A 9633-nucleotide genomic window follows, 5' to 3' on the forward strand; every position below is an offset into this window, starting at 1 on the left:
CCTATGGGCTCCCTATTCTTGCCCCCTCCCCCCTGCTCTGTCCCCATGTCCCCCCTTTGCCCCCACCCCCATGTCCCCCCGCCCCCCCATTTGTCCCAATCCCCCATGTGCCCCCCACTCTGTCCCATGTCCCACATGTCTCCCCCATGTCCCCATATCTCCCCTCGTCCCCTCCATGTCCCCCTGTCCCCATATCTCTCCTGTCCCCCCATGTCCCCATATCCCCCCGTCCATGTCCCCCTACATCTCCCCCTTTGCCCCCCGTCCCCCCCATCCCCCATATCTCTCCCTGTCCCCCCGTCCCCTCCCATGTCCCCCTGTCCCCATATCTCCCCCTGTCCCCGCCCCCCTGTCCCCCATGTCCCCATATCTCCCCCTTTGCCCCTCTGTCCCCCCATGTCCCCCGTCCCCCATATCTCCCCCATGTCCCCCCTGACCCCCCATCCCATATCTCCCCTTTGCCCCCCTGTCCTCCATGTCCCCCCACGTCCCCATATCTCCCCCCTTGCCCTCATGTCCCCATATCTCCCCCTGTCCCCGCCCCATCCCCCCTGTCCCCCATGTCCCCCTATCTCCCCCTTTGCTCCTCTGTCCCCCATGCCCCCCCTGTCCCCCCGTCCCCATGTCTCCCCCTTTGCCCCCCTGTCCCCATGTCCCCCCGTCCCCATGTCCCCCCCATATCCCCCCGTCCCCATGTCCCCATGTCTCCCCCTTTGCCCCCCGTCCCCATGTCCCCCCCATATCCCCCTGTCCCCATGTCTCCCCCTTTGCCCCCCTGTCCCCCCCCGTCCCCCACCATCGCAGCTCTCCAGGCGCAGGGGGCTCCGCGGCCAGGGGGCGGGTTGTGCCCGGGGGGGCAGCCGCAGTGCGTGGAGTTCAGACACGCCGCCAGGGGGCAGTCGGCACAGCCCGGCAGCGCTGGGGGGGCACGGGGGGGCTGAGCCCCGGCCCCCCAAACCCGCCCCGGGACCCCCCACCACCCCCCCCCCAGAACCCCCCCAAGAGCCCCCCAAACCGCCCCCGAAACCCCCCAAAACCGCCCCCAGAACCTCCCAAAACCGCCCCCAGAACCTCCCCAAAACCCCCCCGAACCCCCCAAAACCGCCCCAGAACCTCCCCAAAACCCCCCGAACCCCCCAAACCGCCCCCAGAACCTCCCCAAAACCGCCCCCCAGAACCTCCCCAAAACCCCCCCGAACCCCCCAGAACCGCCCCCAGAACCTCCCCAAAACCCCCCGAACCCCCAAAACCGCCCCCCAGAACCTCCCCAAAACCGCCCAAAACCCCCCCGAACCTCCCAAAACCGCCCCCAGAACCCCCCAAAACCCCAGCCCCCCTAGAACCACCCCCAAAACCGCCCCCAGAACCCCCCAAAACCAAGCCCCAGAACCCCCCAAAACCAAGCCCAGAACCCCCCAAAACCCACCCAAAACCACCCCCAGCCCCCCAAAACCCCCAGCCCCCCCAGAACCCCCCCAAACCCCCCAGCCCCCCTAGAACCCCCCAAAACCCCCCAGCCCCCCAAACCACCCCTAGAACCCCCAAACCCCCAGCCCCCCAAACCACCCCCAGAACCCCCCAAAACCTGCCCCCAGAACCCCCCAGAATCCCACGACCCCCCAACGCCCCCTGAGCCCCCCAATAATCCCCCCCCCCAAAACTCACCCCCCAGGGCAGGTGGGGCCACCGTGCTCAGCACCAGGTAAAGCCCTGGGGGGGGGGGGGGTGTAAATTTGGGGTGGGGGGGTCCCAAGGGTCCTTTGCATCCCCCCCCCAACCCAAACTGGGACATACTGGGAGGATACTGGGAAACGCCCCCCCCCCCCCCCCCCGCCCCGAAACAGCCCTGAAAGATATTGGGGGGGGGGGGGGGGCCACTGGGGGGGACCCAGGCGTCCGGGCGCCCCAAATTCCGCCCCCCCCGGGGGGGTGCGTGGTCTCAGGGACCCCCCCTGCCCAAAGTTGTCACATCCCCCTCCCCACCCCCCAGTACTCCCAGTAACCACCGGGCACTGGGAGCGCGGGAGCTACTGGGTGTGGCCGCCCCCCCCATCCCGGGAGGGGACCCAGGCGTCCTGCGCCCCCCCCGCCAAGGCGGGGAGACCCCCCAACACCCAAGGGTGGGGTCAAGAGGAACCCAGGAGTTCGGGCCCCCGCCCCCCCCCAACTTCCCCTTCCAACCATGGGAAAAGGGACCCAGGCGTCCGGGCTCCCACGGCCCCCCCCCCCCGACCCCGCTCCCCGCATGTGGGAGGGGACCCAGGCGTTCGGGGGGTTCCCACGGCCCCCCCACCTCTAAGCGAGGGACCCAGGCGTCCGGGGAGGGGGGGGGGACGACGAGAGGGACCCAGGCGTCCAAGTACCCCCCCTCCCCCCAAAGTGTAACGGGGAAACTGAGGCACGAAGCGACCCGACAAAAACTGTTATCCCGGGGCGGGGGGGGCGCGGGGGGAGGGGGGTCAGGCCTGGGAGGGGAGGGGGGGGAAGGTCTGAGGGGGGGTCCCCACACTGGGGGGGGGTCCCTGGGGGGGTCCCGGGGGGTCCCGGTCTCACCCAAGCGCCGGGCGGGTCCCATCGCGGCGGCGGCTGCGGGGGCGGGGCCGGGGGGGCATTTAGAGGGGAGGGGGCGGGGCCAGAGGAGGGGGCGTGGTCTGGGCGCCCGGGGAGGCCCCATGGCGGGGGGGCGGGGCCAAGGGGAGGCCCCGCCCCCTCCAGGTGAAGGGAGACCCCGGGGGGGTGGGGGCGGGGCCACGAGGGGGCGGGGCCGCGAGGGGCGGGGCCGCGAGGGGGCGGGGCCACGAGGGGCGTGGCTAAGATGGATTATTTGATTTGATGATCCTGTGATTCTTCAATTATTTGATTTGATGGTCCTGTGATTCTTTGATTATTTGATTCGATGGTCCTGTCATTCTTTGATTATTCGATCGAATGATTCTGTGATGCTTTGATTATTTGGTTTGATGATCCTGTGATTCTTTATTTGATTCGATGGTCCTGTCATTCTTTGATTCTTTGATTGGATGATCCTGTGATTCTTTGATTATTTGATTCGATGATCCTGTGATTCTTTGATTATTCGATTGGATGATCCTGTGATTCTTTGATTCTTTGATCGGATGATCCTGTGATTCTTCGATTCTAGGATATTAGGATTCCTTGATTCTTTGATTCTAAGATTCTACGATTCTTTGATTCTATGATTCTTTGATTTATTCTTTGATTTTTTGATTCTATAATTATTTGATTCCATGACTCCGTGGGGGTTTTTTTTGCTTCCGTGATTCTACAATTCTACAATTCTATAATTCTGTCATTCCATGATTCTATTATTCCCTGATTCTATGATTATGTGATTCTACGATTCTTCGATTCTAGGATATTATGATTCTTCGATTCCCTGATTCTTCGATTCTTCGATTCTATGACTCTAAGGCTCTACGATTCTTTCATTCCACAATTCTACGATTCTTTGATTCTGGGATATTATGATTCCTTGATTCCCTGATTCTTCGATTCTATGACTCCAAGGTTCTACGATTCTTTCATTCCACAATTCTATGATTCTTTGATTCCAGGATATTATGATTCCCTGATTCTTCAATTCTATGACTCTAAGGTTCTATGATTCTTTTATTCCACGATTCTATGATTTTTTGATTCTAGGGTATTATGATTCTTTGATTCCCCGATTGTTTGATTCTTCGATTCCCTGATTCTTTGATTCTTCGATTCTATGACTCCAAGGTTCTACGATTCTTTCATTCCACAATTCTACGATTCTTTGATTCTGGGATATTATGATTCCTTGATTCCCTGATTCTTCGATTCTATGACTCTAAGGTTCTATGATTCTTTCATTCCACAATTCTATGATTCTTCGACTCGTTCCTTTGAGCCCAGAGCTGTTTGGAGCCTCCTCCTCTGCAGACCCCGGAACCCGCCTGGACCCGACCGCGTGTCACCTGCTCCGTCCTTGGCTTGGCTGGACGATCCCCATGGGTCCCCCGCAGGGTGACAATGGGGCCCTTTGTCACCTCACTGGTGACACCGCCCGTGGCCACCGCGGCGACGGGCCCGGCCGGCACTGCGTGGCAGGACGGCGACGGGACAGGGGCCCGTGTCTCTCTAGGATCGCAGATTCCTTTGGGGTGGACGAGGCCTTTGGACCGAGTCCAACTACAACCCAGCTTGAGCTGCCGGTGGCAGATTCGTGTGAGGAGCTCCCGAGCTCAATCCGCGTCTTTTTGTGGCGCAGAGCTTTTGAGCCCAATTCGCATCTTTTGTGGCGCAGAGCTCCCGAGCTCATTTCGCATCTTTTCACGGCGAGGAGCTCTTGATCTCAATTCACGTCTTTTTGTGGCGCGGAGCTCCCGAGCTCAATTCGCGTCTTCCGTGGCGTTGAGCTCTTGATCTCCATCCACATCTTTTCGTGGCACGGAGCTCCCGAGCTCAATTCGTGTCTTCCGTGGCGTTGAGCTCTTGATCTCCATCCACATCTTTTCGTGGCACGGAGCTCCCGAGCTCAATTCGTGTCTTCCGTGGCGTTGAGCTCTTGATCTCAATCCACATCTTTTCCTGGCGAGAAGCTCCCGAGCTCATCCCTCATCTCTTTGCGGTGAGGATCTCCCAAGACCATCTCACGCCTTTCCCCGGCGAGGAGCTCCCGAGCGCATCTCAGATCCCTCCCCGCTGCCCCCGGCAGACCCGCGGTGCCGGAGCTTTTTGCCAAAGATTCTCCTCCTCACCGAAGCTTTTCCTTCTCACCAAGGCTTCCCCCTTCTCCACTCTTTCCGTCCGCCCCGCGAGATGGAGCAGAGACCCCCCAGCCACCCCAGGGTGGCTTGGGAGGAGGTGAGCGCCCCCCGGGCGGTCGGGCCTCAACGGCAGCCCGACGACGTGGCCAGGGTCCGGCCATTGCCTCGTGAGTGATGGGACAGAGGAGGGGACAAAGGAGGGGACAGAGGGGATGTGGCTCCTGCCCAGAGCCCTCCCCACTCTCCTTTAGCAGACATCAGCTGGTTACCGGTGTACGAGTTCCAAAGAGACAACTTGGACTTCATCGTGAGGTTCGTCGAGCGCCCGGAAAACAACGTGGAGGAGAAGCTGAGGTTTCTCGACAGCGTCTGCGAGCTGTGCAACTTCAGCAAGAACGACACCTCGCCGAAGGGACTGGAGACCTTCTGCCGCTCGTATGAGCTGCTGGAAAACGTCAGGGTGAGGGGATACCTGGTGTGTCTGGGGAAGGGAGTGAGGCCCCCCCGGCACCGGTACCCTGCGGAGACGGTGCTTGGATACTTCAGTTTTGGGCCCCTCATGCCAAGAAAAACCTTGAGGAGCTGGGGTGGGTTCAGAGGAGGGAACGGAGCTGGGGAAGGGGCTGGAGAAGGAGGCTGAGGGTGGAAATTTGGGGTGATTTCTTCCCCAAAGGGCTGTGGGGCGTTGGAACAGGCTGCCCAGGGCAGTGCTGGAGCCGCCATCCCCGGAGGGGTGAACGGAGGAGGCTCTTGGGGACGTTTTAGCGCCGCGGTTGGGTTATGGGTGGACCTGATGATCTTGAGGGTCTCTTCCACCCAAAATGATGGATTGGGCAGGGCCAGAGGCTGGTGGCACTGGGTCCCAGCAGCCACCGTAGAACCATTTCGGTTGGAAGAGACCCTCAGGATCATCGAGTCCAACCGTACAGACCCGGTCCCATCCCGCGCTGTTCTCTGCAGGCGCTGCTGGAAGGGGAACCCGGGGACCAGCTGAGCCTGTTGATGCTGCACAAATGCTTGGGCGCCATCACCGCCCTGAGGTACCGGCCCATCGCTCCCGGCGAGCGGAGCCGCGTCCGCCCGCGCCAGCGTCCGACCGGCCCCTCCGTCTCTTTGCAGGTCCGTGAGGAAACTGCTGGAGGGCAGAGAACAAGACCTTCTCCAGATCTGCTTCTCCAGTGTCTTCTCGCTTCCTCCATATGAGGAACTGCAGGGCCTGGACACTTATCTCTACAAGGTGGTAAGTGCTGGGTGAGCTACGGGAGCCCACCGGTCCCTCCGGGCTGCTCTGTGGCCACCTGTGCTGCGATACGACCAGAGATCCAAGAGGGTCTTGGTTTTACTTGCCCACCCTCGCCCCTTCGCGGCTACAACTTCCTCGCAGGTCATAGACGCCATGGACGCCATGCTGGAGGCGTTGGTGCTCAACTGTCACGTCTCCAGCGTCAACGCGCTGCTGCGGGACACCTTCCAGGTCTGGCGCCCGCCCAGAGCGGGTTTTACGAGGGTCAGAACCCAACCGCTGGCTTCGCTTAAGATCAGGGGGAGGTTTAGCGCGCCGGGTGAGCTCGGCCTAAGCGTTGAGCGGTGCTGCTGCTCCCAGGGCTCAGCAGCAGCTTCTTTCTCTCCCCAGATGCTGTTGAATTACACCACATCCAAGAAGGCGTACAAGCAGAGAAGGGTCGTGGGGAGGATTCGGAAGCTCAGCTCGGTGCTGGCCAAAAACCCCTCGCTGGCGGTAAGGAGCCAGGCTGCATGTCCAGCCTTGCAAAGCCCAGACTACCACGGAGCCCGGCCGGGACGCATGCCGGTGTTCAAAGCTTTGGCCGCCCTCAACCGTTCCGCTTCCTCGCCCAGAACTGGAACCGCTGCCGGCAAGAAAAGTGCTGCCGGCAAGAAACGTGCTGCCCGCTGCCCTCGGAAGAGATCGAGATCGAACCGCTGGGCCGGGTGCTGGGGCAGCTCCTCCTCTTCCGATCCTTCCTGGGGGGCGCGAGGTGCCTGGCGATGGACGCCGTGTACGACCTCACGCGGTTCTTGGGCGAGCAGAAAAGTAAGAAAAATTGCGGTGGGCTTCGTCCTGCTTGTCTTCCTCAGCGATTTTTGTAGATCCCACCTGTTGTTTTGCTGCGGCGGTCGAGTGTTCTCCTGAGATCCGGGGTCTGTGCCTTGCTGCTCTCCTTCCTCCCCCCCTTCAGGAGCTTGAACGCCGGTGGTTTGTGGTCCCCACAGACGAAGCTCCGGTTGACGACTGTGGCCCAAAGCCACGTCTTCCCTGCTAGTGAATCGCAGAATCATAAAATCAGTCAGAGGGTCAGGGAGTCACGGAGTCAGAGAATCAGAGAATCATAGAGTTAGAGAATCAGAGAATCATAGAGTCACGGAGTCAGAGAATCAGAGAATCATAGAGTTAGAGAATCAGAGAATCATAGAGTCATAGAGTTAGAGAATCAGAGAATCATAGAGTCATAGAATTGTAGAATCAGAGAATCATAGAGTTATAGAATCATAGAATCATAGAGTTATAGAATCATAGAATCATAGAGTTATAGAACTATAGAATCATAGACTCATAGTCATAGAATCAAAGCATCAGAGAGTCAGAGAATCGTAGAGTCATAAAATCACAGAATCATAAAATCACAGGATCATAGAATCAAAGAATCAGAGAATCAAAGAATCAGAGAATCAGAGAGTCATAGAATCATAAAATCAGAGAATCATCGAATCACAGAATAATAAAATCGTAGAATCAGAGAACCATAGAATCATAGTCATAGAATCATTGAATCATCAAATCATCAAATCATAGAGTCATAGAGTCATAGAATCAGAGTCATCAAATCAGAGAATCATAAAGTTATAGAATCAGAGAATCAGGGAGTCATAGAATCAGAGAATCATAGAGTTATAGACTCATAAAATCATAGACTCATAGAATCACAGAGTCGCAGAATCATTCTGGTGTGGAGAGGCCCTCAGGGCCATAGAGTCCAACCACAACAGCAGATCCATCTGTTCATCCTCCCGACTGGTTTTCCCAGCGCTCGTACTGAGAAGTTCTTCCCGATGCCCTCCAGAAACGTCGACCGCTCACGTCCCGCCGTCTTGCAAATACATCTCGGGGCTGTTTGGGAAGCTCGTTGGCAAATCTGCGGCGTCTTAGTGACGTTTTCTGCCTTTCCCCCGCTGTTTAGGCCGGTTGGCGCTGGTAGATCCAGAGAACGACATCGCCAGCGCCTCCTCGCAACCTTGGCCATGCACCACGGACATGGTAACGAGCTCCTCCCTCCTCCTTCACCCCTCCGGGGATGGCGGCTCCAGCACTGCCCTGGGCAGCCTGTTCCAACGCCCCACAGCCCTTTGGGGAAGAAATCACCCCAAATTTCCACCCTCAACCTCCTTCTCCAGCCCCTTCCCCAGCTCCGTTCCCTCCTCTGAACTCGCTGCAGCTCCTCAAGGTTTTTCTTGGCGTGAGGTGATCCCAACAGCCCTGGGGCCGCCATCGGAGCCCTGAGGTGATTCTGGCGCCATTTGGAGCCCTGAGGTGATTCTGGGGCCCCTGGGGCCACAGTTTTGTGTTTTGAGGTGGTTTTAGTGCCATTTTGTGTTTTGAGATGATCTTGGTGCCCCTGCTGCCACCGTTTTGATCCCTGAGGTGATTTTGGCGCCATTTTGGGCCCTGAGGTGATTCTGGCGCCATTTTGATCCCTGAGGTGATTCTGGCGCCATTTTGAGCCCTGAGGTGATTCCGGTGCCCCTGGGGCCTCCATTTTGTGTTTTGAGGTGGTTTTATGCCGCATGGCCACCGTTTTGAGCCCTAAGATGATCTTCGTGCCACCATTTTGAGCCCTGAGGTGATTCTGGGGCCCCTGGGGCCGCCATTTTGTGTTTTGAGGTGATTTCAGTGCCCCTGATGCCACAATTTTGAGCCCTGAAGGTGATTTTGGTGCCATTTTGAGCCCTGAGGTGACTCTGGTGCTGCCATGTTGAGCCCTGAGGTGATCTTGGCGCCATCATTTTAAGCCCTGAGGTGAAGGGCCCAAAACTGCCCCCAGGATTCGCAGTTTGGCCTCCCCAGTGATGCCCCGGCTCCAAGCTACCTCAGCTTCGCTTCCTTCCTCCCGCAGTCCTTTGTCGAGTTCCTGAGAATATCCGAGAGGACAGAAGTCGTCCTGGAGATCATCAAAGGCATGACAGCCTCCAGCTCCTTTAACAAGATGGGGGCGAGGGACGTGCTGAACATGGTCATGGCAAACCCCGACTCGTGGCTGGTGGATGTAAGTGGCCCCTGTCAGACCTGAATCACGGAATCGATGTCGGGGTTGGAAGGGAGCTCGGCAGCTCATCCAGCCCGATCCCTGATGAGGTTACACAGAACCAGGCGGGTTGGAATGATCCAGAGGAGGAGACTCCACAGCCTCCCTGGGCAGCCTGGGCCGGGCTCTGGCACCCTCGCCGGGAAGAAGTTTCTTCCCATCTTGAAGCGGAACCTCCTGTGTTCCAGTTTGCACCCGTTGCCCCTTGTCCTGTCGCTGTTGTCACCAACGGCTCCATCCTCCTGACGCTCCCCCTTTCCATATTGACAACCATTAATGTCACCCCTCAGTCTCCTCTTCTCCAGCTCAGAGCCCCAGCTCCTCAGCCGTTCCCACACGGGAGCTGCTCCACTCCCTCCAGCATCTTCGTGGCTGCGCTGGGCTCTCCCAACAGTTCCCTGTCCTTGGACTGAGGGGCCAGAACTGGACACAATATTCCAAATGCGGCCTCCCCAGGGCAGAGCAGAGGGGCAGGAGAACCTCTGGACCTACTGACCACCCCCCTTCTAACCCCCCCAGGTCCTGCTGGCCTTCCTGGCCACAAGGGCCCAGCGCTGGCT

General features: G+C 58.7%; 1 long non-coding RNA gene across 1 annotated transcript; it reads right to left on the minus strand.

The window, feature by feature from the left end:
- Positions 1–802: 802 nt before the first annotated feature.
- LOC136001009 (uncharacterized) lies at positions 803–2623 on the minus strand. The gene is made up of 3 exons (XR_010607755.1): positions 2554–2623; positions 1666–1710; positions 803–918 (listed from the first exon to the last, which is right to left on the minus strand). It is a non-coding gene; the product is annotated as an uncharacterized LOC136001009 (long non-coding RNA).
- Between the last annotated feature and the right edge of the window lie 7010 nt (positions 2624–9633).

Source organism: Caloenas nicobarica, chromosome 36 (assembly GCF_036013445.1).
Source record: "Caloenas nicobarica isolate bCalNic1 chromosome 36, bCalNic1.hap1, whole genome shotgun sequence".
Taxonomy (NCBI): Eukaryota; Metazoa; Chordata; class Aves; order Columbiformes; family Columbidae; genus Caloenas; species Caloenas nicobarica.